At 39.7% G+C, this 19,829-nt stretch overlaps 1 pseudogene; it reads left to right on the forward strand.

Annotated features, from left to right (window-relative positions):
• Positions 1 to 18,452, forward strand: part of LOC118499361 — a 51,474-nt pseudogene extending 33,022 nt beyond the window's left edge.
• Positions 18,453 to 19,829: the final 1,377 nt, after the last annotated feature.

Genomic DNA, 19,829 nt, shown 5'->3' on the forward strand with positions numbered 1-19,829 from the left:
AGCCGATTCATTTTTCGATGTCTTTCAATGCCAGAGATTTGTGAAAAGGAAATACTTATTTAAAGCTATACAGACTTAAGGTAGTGACCTAATGTTTTCATTAAAATATCAAAGACCTTTAGGATACCCACAGACGCACATAGTCCTTCCTTCTCCCTCCGCCCTAATTTGGGGTACCATAACTAAGGAAAAGAAGTAGATTCAGGCTCCCGACACCATCAGCTGTGTGGTCGGCCAGGATCAAGCTGCGTGGTTCACCTTGGCAAAGGTGCAAGGGTCTCCACTCGGCGAAAGCCACATGGTTCTCTCCCGCAGGGCTGCAGGAGTCTCCACTCTGGCCAAAGCCGCTTGATTCTCCCCTTACTAAAGCTACAAGAGGATCTGCACTCTGGCTAAAGCTGCATGGTTCTCTGCTTAATGGCTGCTGCACCTGGGTTTAAATCCCTGCACCAATCCTCCTCTGCAGCTTCTTTTCCGACTCCTCCCACAGTTGGCTACACTTGCCAGCACTCCCATATCCTTCCAGCTTTACTGGGCTACCATAGTGAGTCTGGGCCGGTGTGGCTCCCATGGTATGGAGACAGTCATCTCCAAGCTCTCACACAGGCACTGTAACCAGGGGGAGTTGCCTCCCAGTTAGTTAGTCTTGGGTGGAAGTCACTTCCTTTTCCCTGGCTCAAAGCATAGCCACACCTATTTAACATATCTATGCAACCAGTTAAAGGTTATAGATATGTTAAATAACCATGCCAGAGGTTAGCTGCAAAGCTGTTGCTGTACAAAACAGCCCTGCATGTTCCTGATCTGTGTGTCCCATTCCCCAACTCACACCTTGCAGGGTGAGGTGAGGACATCCTAATATTTCCTGGACACCTTGAGTTCTGGGCCCCATTCCAAATCCCTATTTGGGCCCCCCCTTTTGGCTGCACCCTGTTACAAGTGGTTGATACCATTAGTGAAAAGGCTGACAGGAACTTCCTATGGAGGGACCAGGCTGTCACGATGTGAACTGTCTGGTCATCACAACAGTGGTGCAACCAAACATCCTGGTCCCTAGGATGTAATGGGAAGCTCACCTCCTATGAAGTGTTCTTTCAATTAAAAAAAAAATGAACTTGAATGTAATCAAGCATCTAGAGTTAACTTTCATTTATATTTAATATAGGAGATAGAGAACTAAGTTAAATTTCACAACAAAAAAGCGAACAGAATTTCAGAATGTGGGACATTCTTCAGGGCAATTTACCAGACTTCAGCAAGTAGTCACCAGCGATGGGGGGAGAAAAAGGGAGAGCACGGCTCTCGAGTACAAGAGGCTGACACAACCACCAGATTCCACATGTTTGGATTCTGATTTCAACAAATCAACTATAAAAAGATTTTTTTAAAGGAATGGATTTTAGCTAATACAAAGGCATTGTTAAGAATTTGGTGTGATAATAGCATTGTAACTGATTTAAAAGTTCTTATTTTTAGACATTTATAGGTCAGGTATACAGGGATGAGATAACTTGATGTCTGAGATTTACTTTCTGAAAGTTTGACAAAGACAAAAAGAGACAAATAAAAGTTGCAAAATCTTTATAATTATGTGACTATAATTATATGTAATTATAATTGGTATGAGGGGTAGGTACATGGAAGTTTATTGTAGTATTCTTGCTATGCTTATGTGGGTTTGAAATTTTTTACAATAAAGATTTAGGCATAGGAGAAAGAGAAGGCAAAAAAAGCAAGCACTTATTCTAATATAAAAGGACATGTAAATATTTTAAGACCTAAGGACTACAGCTTAAATGACTTTAACTCTTTATAGGAGCTCACAGGTTTCAAATATCCTATTATGGAGAAAAACATTCCATAGGAAAATGATACAATGAAGTGTGTATGTGTGTGTACTTTTATTTCTAATTGCTTAAATAGCAGGCAACAAATCTAGTCTTCAGCAAAATGATAAATTTCCTATGGGCAGTAGATTTCTAGGCAGACAACTCACATGCAATGTATAAGATAAATATTTTAATCTTACAAAATTTTTTAAAACATCCAAATGTCTTTATTTAAAAATAACATTTAAGAATCATGGTCAACATAGACACCAAATATAGAGATATACCACAGAATGGATGTCCAAATAGTTCACTGTAATTATATACATAGGGACTCAAATGTACCAAAGAAAACTAGAACTGGTTTGGTACCTTGCCCTACATTACAAAATGCCAAATCTTTATGAATTAGAAGATCCGGGATTCATCCTCCCCCTGCCACTGACGTATTATATGACCTTGGGCATGTCACTCATTTCTCTTGGCTTTGTTCCCCCATCTATTGAATGTGCATAATATTTTCCATCTACTTACCTCAGGGAAATGGTGAGGACAAATGAACAAATACCAGTGCAGTGATTTGAGCTCCTCAGGAAAACAAATATTTTTTCAGTACTATAGTATAGTACATTTTTATTTTGACAGAGAAATACACAAAGTTGCTGAATTATAGATAAAAAATCAAGCTTTGTAATAATCAACACTATAAATAACATTTCCTAGCAAGGAATGCTGTTCCTAGCAAGGAATAACTTTTTAAAGATTTTATTTATTTATTTTTAGAGAGAAGGGAAGGGAGGGAGGAAGAGTGGGAGAGGAACATCAATGTGTGAAAGACACATTGATTGGTTGCTTCTCACACACTCCCAGCTGGGGACCTGGTCTGCAACTCAGGCATGTGCCCTGATTGGGAATCAAACCCATGACCTTTCGGTTTGCAGGCCGGCACTCATTCCACCGAACCACACCAGCCAAGGCAGTTCAAATAACTTTTTAATTGCACTCAGATTCAATTCCCCTTTAAACCTCATAGTTTCACTAGAAAAGCTATGTAGATTGCAGTTAAACAGAAGATTTGCAATATTTCAGCTGTATACTTAAAGGTCTAGCCTGAAAGCTTTTAGAACCTGAAATTCTGGTTGTCTGTGACAATAATAAATACGGACTTTAATTGCAATAACCACATGGGAGCAAAAGAGGTTAAAATTAGTAATTAATTTTAGTTCTTAAAATTACTTTCTAATCTACTATTGTGTAGGACAGTTAAAAATTAAGACGTGCAGGGAATATTGATTCTTCACCTGGAATCACTAATGGCAAGGATATTTCTAAGTCCTCCTTCAATGAAGGAAATTCAATGTATAATAAGTGCATTTAATATGTCAACAATTTATTCTGAGTACTGAAATGCTGAAAAAGCACAAACACATGTTTTAGTTCAAGTAGGAGAGGTTTAAAAATACTTCTTTTTCCACTTTTAAGTTCTTCCTCCTCAGTCTATAAATTCAAGGATGTTTTGGTAAAGTCAGTCCCTTGCATAGAAACTCTCCAGTGGCTTCCCAGCATACTGATTATTAAACCCACACTCCCCAGCCCAGGCTCAAGGCTTTGCTCAGCCTGTCCCTCCCTACCTCCTTGCTTTTATCTGCCACCATCACTCCCACCCCCTTCATGATGCTCTTTCTTCTGTTCCTTGAACTTGCAAATTTATTCTTTGCACTTGCTATTTCTTCCAACAGGATTATTCTTCCCTCATTTATTTACATGCTTGCCTCCTTTTCACCAATCAGGTCTCAGCTCAAATGTCACCTCTTCAGAGAGGCCTTCCTTGACCCCCTATTGTCAGCAGCCAGTCCCCACCCTTACCCTCTATCACATCTCTGTCTTGCCATCAGAGCATTGATTGCGTTCTGATTTTATCTGGTTGATTTATTTGTTTGCTTGTTGTCTGACTCTTCCCTTCTCTAGCAGGGACATTGTCTCTTGTTCACCTCTGTTTCTGGCATAGTTGCATAAAAATATTCCAACTATTCAATCCATTCATTCAAAAACTCTGTCTCTGCATTGTTCTCCAGTGCTCTTCATCTTCTCTTGCCTAGCTGTTTTTCTGCAATCTAAGGTTGAATCCATTTGATCCCTAACACAATGTCCTATCAAAGAAAAGGATAGGAAACTCATTTTGCCTAGTTCATAACCCATTTTGGGGATGGCAATGCTTGTATCAGAATCAGGGGTTAGGGACTTTTTATAAGACACGTGCCTCAGACTGGTGAGGGAACGGCTGGCTCTGGAGTCAGTTTAATCTAGGCCAGACCCTCAATCAAAAATCGGAGTCCTGATTTTTCCCAATCTGGCCTAAGTCTGAGGGTTTACTTGCTAATCCAAGCAGTCAGAATAACTCATGCTTTGTTTGCAACTGTTCTAATAGCCAGGGAACCTTTATTTCTATAACTTCATTGGTTCAGCAAATGTTACTTGAGAACTTACTAGGTTCCAGACCTTTACTAGGTTCTTCACAAGACCTTTAAAAGATCACTTCATAGAAATATAAAAGTAAATAAAACATTGTATTTGTCATTAGGGAGCTGACATCTCGTAGGGGATAGAGACAAACAAAAAGTTAAGATTCAGAAGTAAGTATGGGATATTATGGGAGTATTGGGGGGTACCTTACTCAGTCTAGGGCAGGAGTGATACCGGGAAGCCTTCCCAGAAATCAGGGTGCCTGCCCTGAGATCTGAGACTGAGTGTAGTTGATAACCAGTCTCAGGTGATTCAGAGAAGCCAGAGTGTTCCAGGTGGTGGTGAGTATAGTACATGCAAAGGCCAGACAGTAGTAGAGCACACAAAAAGAAACTCATTGTAGCTACAGCAAGGTTTGGGGGAAGGGGAAATGAAAGGGGTGAGGCTATAAAAACAAGAAAGGACAAAAATCATAAAAATTTCATAAAGCCATGTTGAGAAATGTGGACTTGATTCTGAGGGCAGTGAACAGACATCTAGTATATTATCTGTAGCAGGAGACTGTCATGATTAGGTGTGTGTTTTAGGGCAAATCACTCTAGCTACAATGTGTACATTGGATCTTTAAGGACAGAGACCAAAGGCAAGGAAGTAGTTCAGAAGCCATTTGCAGTAGCGGACATGAGAAATGTTAGTGGCCTGGACTGTTAGTGGCAGTGATGGTGAAGAGAAGTGATTTGAGATATGTTTAACAAATAGAATCAACAAGACTTGGCATTTGAGTGTGGGTGATTGTGCACCAGCATGGGTCAAAAATGAGAGTTTGCTGGTTTAGGAAACTAGGTTGATGGTGAGGTCATTCACCTAGGTAGAAAATTAAAGATGAGAGAAGGGAATGGGAAGGAGCCAATAAGTTTTGGATACATAACAGAGGTAGTGCTTCTGGTACCTCTAAACTGAGTTATCTAGCTGGTCGTTAGTTGGTCATCTAGGGCTCAGGAGAGGGATCTGGGCCAGAGATACAGAACTGGGGGACCGCTGGCATAGTGATGGTAACTGGAGCCATGGGAGTGGAGAGGATCTGTCGTTCTTTGTGGCACATGCCGAGGGGTGGGGTGGGCAGGGTGAAAAGCAGTTAATTTTTAAAGAAACAATTAATTTCTTCAATGAGAATGGCTAACACAGAATAAAAATATGCTATCAAAAAAGACAAAAGACACACTGAAGCAATGTATCATTGTTGCTTTCAGACTTCGGAGGCGTTTAAGTTTAAAGCTAAGTGCCCAACCTGCCTCAAAAGTTTGAATGACAGCATCTTGAACAGGTTAGAAAATTTCCTTTTTGGACAGCTCTTCACTGCTAGTTGAGGGAGCCCATGCTTCTTCCCATGACTCTTCTACCAGATGAGATTTTCCAAAAGTACTTTGAGATGTACAAATGTCGGTTGTACTGGCTGTTTCTCCTGAGGTAATATCTTTGTCCTGCTCCTTCCAGGAGTTCAGAGGCCCTGGGACCCAGGGTAGCAATTCTCCAGCACAGTGTCAAAAACTGAGGTTAACTTCGCTTTCCTTGGAAAACCAAACATTTTTCCAAGATGTTTGTTTAAATTTTTACAAAGAAAAAAAAGCATAAAACCTGGAGACTTTTTGTTTGGGTAAGAAACACTACAGACGAAAGAAGGAAAAAGGGTGCTGGAGCTGTTTTGTCCTCTTCTCAGGCATCATGAGAGGGAAAGAAGAGCATTTAACAGAACACCTACTTTCTCCATCATTAACTCATTCAATCAAGTAGTCACACAACCTAGTACCATCTGCAGGCTCTAAAAACCTGATCTCTGTAATGTCCCATTTGTATTAGAATGCGGTTATGTCAGAGGCCCTAATTCATTCTCTGAATGCCCTGAAACACACAATTTCAGATGAAGAGAAAAATTGGCAGCCACACAAGAAATAATGAGCTGAGGACTCTGTAAAAGATGTCTGTGGAATTGCATCCAGAAGGAGGAATGGCATTCCTGTTCAAAGAATAGAAACAGAGCCATAATATCAGACTGAAATGAATAGAATGTGTAGCCCAAAATTCAGACCAGAGTGTATTGATTCATTTCATAGACTGAGAACCCAAACACCTAAGCATCTGAAGAGAAGCAAAAGACATGTTAAATATATCATACCTATTTTTAAGAGTGTTAATTTTTGTAGAGTATGCAAAAAAAAAAAAAATAAAGCTCTCCCCCCTACCCACCCTGTAGAAACCATGGAAAATGTGAAAGGAAAAAACAAAAAATTAATCATAACCCATGCTTCACCAACCTTAATATTTTGCTGTATTTTCTTCCATTCTTTTCTCCAAGCGTATGCATGCTTATGGGTGTATGTGTTTACCTAAGACACAGATTCTTTCATATTATAATGAAGCTGAAATTGTGGTGAATCTGAAATTCTTGGCTAAACTTAATTTGATTTTTTTTCCCTGAAAGGAAAAGAAAAATTTTAGCATCTTAACACAAAGGAACTACACTCAATAATTTTATAAAAATTGAAGTTCGTACCACTTTATTCACAGGAACTCATGTTTGGACAAAATATTATAAACTGGAAAGAGGCTATTTAGGAGTATATTTTGCAGAAGTAGGAACTATGACAGAACAAATAGTGACTTTCAGAAAAATATAATGAAATCTTAATGAAATAAAATTAGATGTCCAGGTGTTCTTATACTACTGAATTCTCCAACAACAGAGCCCGTCTTATTAATGTGCGTCCTGAATATAAATACTCCCTCAGCCCAAAGGAAACATTCTAATGCCTTCCTTCCAGGAATTCAGTAAAGACAATCTTCACAGACAAAACTATATTAACACAATTTAATAAATTAAACTGATAAGGTCCCTCTTCTCTGTGGTTCCTGTCAGGCGAGTTTCCGTTAGCAAATAGGACAACCTTATTTTTCAACGCACGAGAAAGAACAGTTCCTCTCTTCTGCATCCACCTCTAACTGACTGCAGTGCTTATTCATTCCCAGACCTGCGCTAAGGTCTGAGGACATCGCTGTGAGCACGTGCATTTGGTCCCTGTCTTCATGGACCTGAGGGGCTTCTGTGGGAGGAAAGCAGGGAAGTCGAGTAAGTACAGTGCAGTGAAATAATAGACAATGAAAGGAAGCACAGGGAAGGTTTCTTAGCCCAGACTTGCTGGGCTGAGAGGCTTTCCTTGGGCTGTGATATCTAAGTGAGCTCAAGAATAGGAGCCAGCCAGGCTGACTGCTCCAGGAGTGAGAGGCCGGGGTGAGCCCCAGGAATGGAAAGGCTTGATCACAGAAGGGGAGGAAGACAGCAAGAGATGAGGAGGAGGAGGAAGGAGCCACATCCTGAAAGGCCTTACCTCTATTGTATTTTGGCCCCATTTTCCCCTCAAGTCTGAAGCCAACCTTCCCTCTGGATTTTTCAGTTTTAAAAGACTGTACATTCTCTTCAGGGTGTAAACATGACTAATAAAGATGCCTTTTTATAGTTAAGTTTTTCCTCTTATCAGACCCAAACTGCCCCCTTAAAGCTTCCATCCATTTGCATTTTCTATTTATAAAATGAGATTAAGACTATCCTTTTTCAGCAAAACAGCTATTCACATGCAGACACAATCATGCCTACCACACACCATGGCCTTTTCTCGTCAAGTTTAAACTCCTCCAGTTTCTCCAGCTTTTCCTTGCAGAATATGCTTTTTCAGTCTTTTGGCTAAGATCAAACATACATATGTGGTATGGTTTCTAGATATCTCATCATTTTAGTTGCCCTTAGCTATCAATATTTGTTTTAACAAGACTCCCGTAACTAAATGCAGTGTTCCATTACAGAGTAAACTGAGACTTACTCAACCCCCTTTCCCAGTTTAGTAGGTCCCAGGCATTGACCCAGGCCAGAAGTTTCATTTGGTTGTGGGAGTGGACCTTGCTGGGTCTGTGAAGTATAAGTGAAGACAGCTGGGGGTCACTTCCCATGTAAGCATGGACCAGCAGTAAGGGACAGTCCAAAATGTCAGATAAGGGGGACAGTCAGAGGGCAAGAATTGGACCTAAAGCAAATGATTAGTAATCCAGAATAATTAAATTCAAGTATCTTAATCTGTTCTTGGTTACTTGTCTGTATGAGGTAAAATCTACGTATTTCTGGTGATATTACAACACAGGAACACAGGGATAAGCTGAATTTTTTTACAGCCTCCTATCCAAGACATTGGTCAGAGAGGGAAAAGTGAAAGGTTCCGAGCTGATTTGAATAGGACCTTAATGGCTTTAAATGGGATAGTCTATGTTGATTAATGTAGCCTCAGAAGGCACTAGTTTTGTTTTGTTTTGTTTTCAAAAGATTTTATTTATTTATTTTTAGAGAGAGGGGAAGAGAGGGAGAAAGAGAGGGAGAGAAATATCAATGTGCAAGACATACATTGATCAGTTACCTCTCACATGCCTCTACTGGGGACCTGGTCCGCAACCCAGGCATGGACCCCAACTGGGAAATAAACCAGTGACCTTTCAGTTCATGGGTCAGCACTAATCCACTGAGCCACACCAGCCAGGGCAAGGCACTAGTTTTTTTAGCATGCATCATAGCGTGGGCTCAGCTGGGATTGTGGTCAACCAAAGCCATCGGATTTCTCATATGAACTCTTAGCATTAGCAGTATACAATTCTGCACATGTGCTATTTATTTTTTCCTCTTAAATTCAGGAATTTACATTCATCTCTATTAGCATTTCTATTTTGAGCATTTTACCTGGTTTAGATGTTAAGTGCTTTGAGGTAGACAGCCTGGGCTCAGAACCCAGCTCATCCATTTAACCTGGCTATCTAACCCTGGGCAAACTGCTTCACCTTGTAACATTATTTTCTTAAATAACATTGTTTTGTTTTGTTTTTTCACTAACTATATTCATTTTATCCCTAACTTAATTATGTGGCATCCATTTTTCCATTCATTTACTCAAATATGTGCCTTCCTTGTGCCAGGCACTGTGTTAGATATACAGTAAATGCCTTTTCTGGGGCTTTCATTAAATTCGCTGATAAAATTGTTGTGCACAGTAGATTTAAGAATCAGTCCGTCGATACATCTCTTAACTCTTTTTCTCTAAGTGGATAAGTTGATAGAAATCTATTAATGAACATGGGAAAAGTATGACTGTTGAATCAGACATAAATATAACTGAGTCCACAGACACATCTGTACAACTTTCTTGTTAAAAGCTCCACCATGGGCAGACAGCAGAGTTTAGGACCCAGTCAGTATGATTAATGGAAGAACTAGAAGAAATATAGTGTGTATATATATATATATATATATTCTAAAGAATATATGTGCATTTTGTTCAGAAGATTACTAATTTTTTAAAATTTTTATTTATTGATTGATTTTTTTATTATACAGAGAGGAGGGGGGACAGCTAGACAGACAGACATTGATTTGTTGCTCTACTTTATGCATTCATTGGCTGATTCTTGTATGTGCCCTGACTGGAGATCAAACCCGCAACCTTCACATGTTGGGGTGACACTTTAACCCACGGGCAACCTGACCAAGATGAGAATCATTGTTTTTAATAATTCCAAACTGAAAAAAACAAAACAATAGAGAAATTAGTTGTGATATAGTAACTCATTGGAATAATACAGAGCAACGAAAAGAACTAATTAGAGTTACACACAACAACCTCGGTGAATTGCACAAAATGCTGTCCAGTGAGAGAAGCCAGACACAAAAATGGCATACATTATATTATCCCCCTTAGGCAAAGTACAAAAACAGGCAGAAGTTATCTGTGCTGTTAGAAGTCAGTCTAGTGGTTATCCCTGGGGGAGTCGTGACCAGAAGAAACAGTGAGGAGGTTAGACTGCAGGTTGTAGTACTCATCTGCAGGGTACCAAGTATCATCCTGCGTAAGACTTTCTGATAGAAGTAAGATTTTTGTCCATAAAATATATACAAAACACATAAAGAAGGCTAAAATATACTTTGCCTAAAAGCATCAGAAACACCATCCAATGTGTTTAAGTTAAACATCCAATGTATGTTTAAGTTAAACATGGTTACTTCTTTCTTAAAATCCTTAGTCATCACCTCCAAATCTTCTAGGGCCCAATATGCTTTTTGAGATTTGGCTGCACGGCCCAAGTGCCTGGCAGCCCTTCTGCTGGACAGGCTGTCCATGAATGAAAATGCAGCCAGCTCTCCACTGCACGGTGTGTGTCCGTTCATGCAGTTCCGTACAAGGAACACTTGATTTAATCTGCAGTGGCTGAGGTCTGGTGGCTGCGAGGTAATTATAACTATGTCCGGTTTTCATACCAGCCTCAATCACTCACTGTCTACCAGTTAAGAACCTTCGTTCTAATGAGATGCTCACAGCCCTATCTTTAATTTCCATAAATTACTGTTGATTATCTGCATTAAATGCTCTTCGTCTTAGGCCAACTTCTTCTTGTACTCTCTTAGGCTGCTTTCTTTCTCTACCATCCAGCTGTTGTGTGCCAACAGAAATAACAAATTAACTTTGACTTTGGTGTAAATTAGTGGTTTTTAGCTGGGGCTCATTTTGCCTCCCCAGGGGACATTTTTGGTTGTCAAAACTGGCATCTAATGATAGAAGCCAAGGATGCTGATAACATTCTATAATGTACAGGGTACCCACAACAAAGGATGAGCAGGTCCAAAATGTCAGTAGTCTTAAAGTCAGGAAGTTCTGGCCTAAATAAGGATAAAATTCAGAAGCAATTCATAATTAACAATTATGTTTCACATTGAAGTATGAATGATTTGGGGGTTATCCTCAGTTTTGGATTCTCCGTTCCACAGCTTTCCTCCATGAACAAGGATAGCAGACATTGAATATGCACTTCTTATTCATTGTGCATGCTTTTCAGTGGTAAATACCACCTCTTTTCAAATGGGAATGTCTAATGCTGATTGTTTATACAATGGCTGAGGAATGTATATGGGCAGTAGAAATTCAAGTGAAGGACTTTTCATGGAGTCTTAACTAAGGGTATGGAAAATATTCTCAATGTTAAATCTTTTCGACTCCAAGGGGGTGGGTAAAGCCTCTGGAGTTTTTGCTTTCTGCATGTTCATCCAATTTTTATGTATTCTTTTTATACCTCAAAGGCCTATTTCATTACCCTCCTTTGATCGTAATAAACTGAACTACTTGCACGCTCAGACTTCAGTTCGGCATGACTGGACAAATTCTTGGTGTGAAACTTACTTCTTGTCATCACACTAAAAATATTGTTAATATTGAACATTTTTAATTGCTTTTCACGATTCCTTTAGAAGTGAGCTTGTAATGCTCTTAAATTTACATTTGTCCATACAACGTAAAGTTGTAAACAAACTCCCTGGAGAGACACTTTCATTGTGTGGCTGCTCCTCTGCATTTCAAACCATAGGTAACTTACTGACTGCATCTCAAATATGAGTCTTTAGTATCTGAAGGGTTACTTGAAAGGGCCCAAAGAAATGTGTTCATATTAATAGTCTATCTAGAGTGTGGCCACATGTCTGGTTCAGAATTGAAATTCATAATGGCATCTAAGAGACTGGATTAGATCCAGGATCCTTGCAAGAACTCTAAGCCATACCAGAAGATCCAATTCTGCCAACCTGTACTCAGAACTCACTCCCAAGAACTTTGGCCGAATAGAAAGAAGTAAAGAGTGGGCCTGGGGACCCATGTACTGCCATGAGAGTATATTCTCAAAGTGCACATTAAGCTTCCAAATGGAAAGGAGAATGTGTACGGTGGCTGTAGTTCTTAAACTCAGGCCTAACCCAGACCCTGGTCCTCTCCTTGGACCCTGGAGACTCTAAGTTGCTGGGTTTAGAAATATAATTGCATGGTATTTGTAGAATGCTGCTGACCTGGCCTTGGAAAAATCTGTTTAAAATGCATTCTAAATTGCAGCTTATTATTGACTCTGTCTTTAGCTGAAATAGAGTAAATGTACCATTATCACTGTTTGACATGACTATAAAAATAGTAAGAATAATAATCGTGGGAAATGACTATAGATCTTAAGTAAAAGTTCCTACAGGATTACCTTGTTACAATGTCACAGCATTAAATTTGAACTAGAAATATAATTTCAACCAGTATTTTTGTCCTTTTCAAGTAAACGTATTTCCTAGTATTATCTACTGAAAAGGCCTAGAAGCAATGACAATCCAGTAGCAATGATGAAATACTTGGTTTAGGCAACAATCATCATTGAATGAAACCTTGGGATCGGAACTTTACCATGAAGGATAATAAGGCTGTCAACACATGACTGATCAATCTTAGCATCTCTAAAAGTGGAAAAACAGGATATTGTGTGTCTCATGATGTGATGATATTTATGAAGCACATGACACTTATCAAGGACCACGGCATGGGGTGAGAGTGAGTTGACCCTGAGTCTAATCAATTCTTTTGCTCCACCCTTCATTTACAGGAACTACAGGGGATAAAGGAGCAAGTTGAATGATACCACAAGAAAGCAAACATTGCTCAGGCAACTTACATGGTTTCTGCCATTAGTTAATGGCAGGGAAGAAAGGGAAGGAGAGAGTGACTGTGTCAAATGAAAAGAAACTAGGAGGCACAACCACTAAATGTGTGTAGATGTTGTTTGGATCTTTATTCTAAGAACTATGAAAACATATTTGAAACAATCAGGAAATTTGATTGTGGTCTGGATATTAGAGGATGCTGGAGAATTATTGTTAATTTTAAGTGTGATAATGACATTTTGGTTATATAAGAAAATGCCCCTTCTTTTTAGCTATTCATATTGAAGTATCATATGATACTGGACATGACACAATGTCTGGGATTCACTTTAAAATATTTCAGCAAAGAAAAAAAGGTGAAGAGATAAAAGAAACATGAGAAAATTTTAATGTGTTAAATCTAGGTAATTATCTGTTCTGGTTACTAGTTCTGTGTAATATGTCACCTCAAAATTTACTGATTTAAAGGCAATAATCATTATATCTCTTATTTTCTGTGTCCAAAATAAGGAAAGGTTTGGCTGGGCAGTTTTGGCTCTGGAAATTCCTCATGTGGTGATGGCTATAGCTGTAACAGGTGGTGGGGATGGGGGAGCAGGCAGGGTGGGGGAAGGAAGGCTGGAACAGCTTGGGAATGGCCAGGAAGCTCCCTCTTTCTCAATACCTGAATGCAGTAGTCACAGGGCCACTCCCTTTGATTGCTCCCTGAGGGCAAATTTGACCTTTCTCACACAGGGTGGCCTCAGGGCAGACAGATTACTGGCTTGGCAGCTGATGTCTTCAAAAGCTAGTGTTCCAGTGACCAAAGTGGAAGCACATTGCCTTCTATGCCTCACCTGGGCAGTCACATAGTGCCATGTCCTTTGTAGTGTACTCGGAGCAGAAGCAAAAGCCGCACTGTTTTCAAGGAAAGGGTTCATAGATTGTCTTTTGGTGAAAGCACTGTCAAAAAATTTGTGGATATATTTTAAAGCTGCCACATCATCCCACACATGTGGTGAATAGTCCCCAACTCAAAAGACCACAAGAGTTGACATCCTACTTATCATGGTTACTCATAAGTGGGGACTTTTCTGATTCCTCCAACCATGGAACAATTGATTCTTCTTGAAATTCCCATATATTTTGTTGATTTATCTGGAACTTTATAACTTGGAATCTCTTAATTACTTTATGAGTTATCACTTGTGAGACACCAGCCCAGGGCTAGGTCCATAACAGGTAATCTGCAAATGTTGGTAATGTCTGTAGTTTTTTAAACCCTCAGAATTTTTTACTGTTTGAGCACTCCATTAATAAATCATAGTTGGTGAGACCTCATGAGTTTCTGAACGGCCTGGTACAGTTTGAAGGAGAAATGGAACCTTTGTAGAAACTAAAATTCATTCCAAAATATTGCAGTTGGCTTAGAGATAGCAGGAAGTAAGCTGTTACATAGGCCAGAGGTTCTATTTTGTTTTTACTTTCTGTCAGCTTTCTCCTTTCCCAGATTGCCAGAGCAACAGAGAAATGGGAGCATCTCCCTTATGTGAAGTATGAACACATCATGCCAAAGCTTTTTATAGAATACTAATGATGTTTAGAATACAATCTGTTTTAAAATATTCCTGAAGATTAAGCAAAACACACACCAGATTTGAATCTGTAAGAAACCTCATATTTTCTTTTTAAATCTTAAAAATCAAAGATGACCTTAAGCAATGATATAAGACACTGAAATTAATTTGTAATTTAAATTAATGTGTAGTTTCCCAAACTGATAAAAATGTTAATCAGATAACTACTATCTATAGCTATTCAAAGAAAGAAAATCTAATATTTTCTTTCCCTTAAAAGAAAATTAAAATATTTTTAATATTCTAATATTTTCTTTTTTTCCCTAATATTTTATTTTCCCTTAAAAGTTTACTTAAGCTCTAGCCAGTGTGGCTCAGTTGGTTGGGCGTTGTCCTATAGACCAAAAGGTCCCCGGTTTGATTCCTGGTCAGGGCACACGCCTTGGTTGTGGGTTCAGTCCCCAGTCGGGATGCATGTAGGAGGCAACCAATAGATGTTTCTCTGTCACATCGATGTTTCTCTCCCTCTCTTCCTCCCTCCCTTCTCCTCTGTCTAGAATCAATAAAAGGAAAAAATGTATAGTTCCCTTGAAATTACAAGTCACATAAACAATAGTCTAATTATGCGTTATGAATATTTATTAAAATACTTTATTAATTTTCATTGATGTAATTGTTTTACTTAACAATAAAATTACACTATAGCGTTCAAACTATTCACTAATATTCTTCCAAGGATTATATAAACTTCAATAACTTCACTTTTTCTCTTTAGCAACCTTTATTTACCCAGGGATGTTTGTGGAATTGATATTTATTTCCACATACCTTGGTCTAATAACTTTAAGAACTCCATGTTCCTAATCAGTTGATTATGATATATCATAGGGCATAAAATTTCAGAGGTTCAAAGGCTATTGACTGAATTCAATTGTGATTTTATATCATGGGCCAAAAAAAAATCTCAAAAATTGCAAACAGATGAGGCTAGAAAGGGTCTTTACATTCTCAGCAAAATGGTTTATGTACCTTCTAAATCATGTCCTGTAAGAAGAATGCTTTTTGTAGATGACACTTTATTGAAATCAAGAGTAGGCCTGAAAGAAAAAAGAGGAATACTACATATATTTTCATTATTACATTCTTTGTGTTCTGGCAAAAAGAAGGCATTACAGAAATCATTTAACTGAGAAAGAAATTCTACTCCACACACAACTCTCATTGATGTCAGTGGGAGTTCTGTGAATGGAACAAATGTTGAACTTGACCCTGTAATGTTTAAACTGCAATCCTTCCTGCTCTTGGCAGAGCCTGGCTTCCTACTGAAAGGCATTGTAGTCTGTGCAGGGATTACACAGTGGGTTAATAGTCTAGTTTTTCACTTCTTTAGCAACAGATGAAACACATAATACCTTCTTTTAGGGCTATTACATACTTTTTAACACAAAAGACTTTAAATGAGGTGGTGTGAGAAAGTAAAAGGTAGAGTCTGTGGATGGAAATTTATGTTGGTAATGATTCTTAAACTACCCTCTCTACTCGTCACTCAGAAGCATCAGTGAGTCATACATTAAAGGAAAAGAGACGGACACCAAAATATTACACACTGTGTAGCATGTCAGTATGGAGACCATGTTCACTCTACTTTTGTTATATGCCATTAGACATATGCAAAGAATGATTATCAGCAGTATTCTAACACTGGTGCTTTTTGGTAAAATGAGATGAAGTGATTACAAATGAGATTAAGAGAAAAACATAGTATCATTGTTTTCAGGTACACTTCTGCAGCACCAAATTGGAATGGCTTATTTCTTATATTCAGGCCCATGAATAAAGATGGGCCTCTAGTCATGGGTCTAGCACCAACACTGACTGCTGCTCCACAAAAGAGAGAGTTGTGTTCTGGGGGAAAGGCCTTGAAATGCCCTAGTATCCATTGTTCTGCTCAGACACTCAGAAAGCACCAGTATCAGGATCCTGTTTTCAGCTGTTTGTACATGGTGGAGTATTTTCCTCTTATTTGTATACTTTATAAGTCCTTTATTTTCTACAATGCATACAGAGTACCTTTGTAATAAATAGAAAGAAAGGGAAAAATGAAAAGAAAGGGACCAGGTTTTGTCTTAAAGGAGCAGAGGAAGAAGACAAAGAAACAGGAAGTATTTCAAGACAAAATCAAAACTGCTTTTGTTTTTATTCGATAAAAGCTTATGAGTTATGAAAAAAATCCCCAATGATTAAAAGTGAAAATGTTGGCATAGTTATGATGTGGGAAATCTACAGGTACAAGTATTAAAAGTAGACACAGGGGAACATAGCATTTAATGGTTGGCACTTGCACTCTGTCTCAGGCTGCTGGGTTCATATTCCAGTTCTACAACTTCCTAGCAAGGTGATCTTGTGCAGGCAGGTTATCTATTAACTGGCATCTCAATTTATTATTCTGATAAGGATATATTGAAGAAGAGGAGTGAGTCAGAGGCTTGGGCGAAGTATACAGAGGCCAGGCTGTGCTGCTTGGACCAGCTGTGGATGTCAGATACTTGCTTCCAAAGGTAGCTGAGAAGAGCACCTGGGAGCGGTGAGCCTTGGAGTGTTTCCAGTCAGAGTCGCCCTCTGTTCCACTGATTTTCTACCCCAGGGGCTCTTGGTACAGCAGAACCCTGTGTCCTCGGCTATCAGACTCACTCAAAAACTAAATGGCCTTTAGCAGCTATTTTTCTTTTTAACTAATTCATGACTGTGCTTTTATTATTTTTCATATTATAGTTTTTTTAGTTTATCCATACTCAATGCCAACACTATTCATTTTTTAAAACTTTTTTTCTTATATATATATAGTATATGGAAATTAATTTTATTCTTGGCTTTTAGGAAAATTTAGCCTTAAATTTTTTCTCTGCCTGCTCTTTTTGGTGATTTTTAAACTCTCATTTTCTCTCTCCCTTCATCTGTTGTGTTTTCTACAAACTTATTTTAATCTTTTAAAAATATTTTACTGGTCTGGCCACAGCCATCAAGTGCATCCAGGAGCTATGGAGGAAGAAGCTGTCAGACATCATGCGCTTCCTTCTGAGACTGTGCTGCTGGCAGTACCACCAGCTCTCTGTGCTCCACAGGAACACCTGCCCCACCTGCCCTAAAGCTCACAGGCTGGGATACAAGGCCAAGCAAGGGCATATCACATATCGGATTCCTGTACACCATGGTGGCCACAAACACCCAATTCCCCAGTTCCTAAGGTGTGACCTGTGGCCTGTCAACATGGTGCTAACCAGCTAAAGTTTGCTTGGTGCCTTGAGTCTGTTGCGGTGGAGTGAGCTTTATGCCACTGTGGGGCTTTGTGAGTTGAGTTCTGACTGGGTTGATGAAAATTCTATGTATAAACTCTTCGAGGTTATTCTCATTGATCCATTCCATAAGGCTATCAGAAGGAATCCTGACACCCAGTGGATCAGCCAACCTGTCCACAAGCACAGGAAGATGTGAGGGCTGCAAAAGTTGTGGCCTTGGAAAGGGCCACAGTTCTACCACATTATTGGTGGTTCTCATGTGCAGCTTGAAGAAGGCACAACACTCTCCAGTTCCACCATTACTGCTAATAGAAGCAATGTTTGTGAAATTCTCACCTAAAAACAATTTAGGACAGTAAAGGAAAAAATTTCACTAAGTAGTCCTAACCTGCATCTAAGCATCTCACCTTCCTCCTGAAAAAAACATGAGCTTCAGCACCCACTCCAGCTTCTCCACCAACTACCAGATTCTACCTCCATGCAGTTGCCCAGCCACTGGATCTACCAGGCAACAATGCAGCCAGCATCTGTGCAGGCATTGTGTTCTCCAGCTCCCAGATCTATGTGCCCCACTCCACAGCATGTGGGTCAGCTGAGTGACAGGGGCCTGGCTGCACAGATGGCCAGAGGCAGGCATAGGGAGCATCCAGAGCAAGAAGGGGGCTATGAAATCCCTGAATAATCTTCTGGCCTCCTACCTAGAGAGGGTGAGGAGACTGGAGGCTGATAACCAGTGACTGGAGAGCAAAATCCAGGAACAAGTGGAAGAGAAGAGACCCCAGGTCAGAGGTTGGGTGCATTATTTCAAACATACCCACGACCTGGAGGCTCAGATCTTTGCAAGTTCTGCAGACAATGCCTGCATCATTCTGCAGACTGACAATGCCTGTCTTGCTGCTGATGACTTCAGAGTCAAGTATGAGACAGAGCTAGCTGCGTGCCAGTCTGTGGAGAGTGACATCAATGGGCTCTGAAAGGTCAATGATGACACAAATATTACATGTCTGCAGCTGGAGACAGATCAAGGCTCTCAAGGAGGAGCTACTCTTCATAAAGAACCATGAGGAGGAAGTAAATGGTACACAAAACCAGATTGCCAACTCTGGGTTGACCATGGAATTGGATGCCCCTAATCTCAGGACCTCAGCAAGATATGGCAGATATCCAGGCTCAGTATGACAAGCTGGCAAGTACAGGTCTCAGCAGACTGAGGAGAGTGCCATAATGGTCACCTTGCAGACCGCTGAGATAGGAGTGGCTGTGAAGACAGTCATAGAACTGAGACTTTGAGTTCAGTTCTTGGAGATTGACTTGGACCTGATGAAAAATCTAAAGGCCAGCCTGGGAGAGGTGGAGACACATTGTGCCATGCAGATGGAACAGTTCAACAGGATCCTGCTGCACTTGGAGTCAGAGCTGGCCCAGACCAGAGCAGAGGGGCAGCACCAGGCCCAAGAGAATGAAGCCTGTTGAATGAACATCAAGGTTAAGGTGGAGGCTGAGATAACTATCTGCCACCACCTACTGAAAGAAGGGGAGGACTTTGATCTTAATGACACCCTGGACAACAGCAACTCCATGCACTCCATCCAAAAGACCAACACTGCAGGATCTGGATAGCAAAGTAGTCAAGACACTAAAGTTCTGAGGCATTAAGGCAACAAAAGTGGGGCACTGCTTGGGGTGTACAGGAGGCTAATAAAAATTCAGAGATTGAACATAAAAACAAATTTTTTTTACTTCATTTCTTAATTTTAAGTTTTGCATTAGTCTTTTTAAAGGAAGTTTTTTAAAAAAGATTTTATTTATTTATTTTCAGAGAGGGGGGAGGGAGAGGGAGAGAGACATTGACATGTGAGAGAAACATCAGTCCATTACCTCTTACACACCCCCAACTGGGGACCTGACCTGTAACCCTGGCATATGACCTGACAGGGAATCAAACTGGCAACCTTTCAGTTTTCGGGCCTATGCTCAATCCACTGAGCCATATCAGCCAGGGCAAGAAACTATTTAAGCCTACTTGTTTCTCTTTCTCTTCTTCTTCTACCTGATCCCATATTTTTCCCCATTATTTGTCCTTTTTTTTTTTAAGATTTTATTTATTTATTTTTAGAGAGGGAAGGGAGATAGAGATAGA

The sequence above is a fragment of the Phyllostomus discolor genome, chromosome 3 (genome assembly GCF_004126475.2).
Source record: "Phyllostomus discolor isolate MPI-MPIP mPhyDis1 chromosome 3, mPhyDis1.pri.v3, whole genome shotgun sequence".
NCBI classification, from domain to species: Eukaryota; Metazoa; Chordata; class Mammalia; order Chiroptera; family Phyllostomidae; genus Phyllostomus; species Phyllostomus discolor.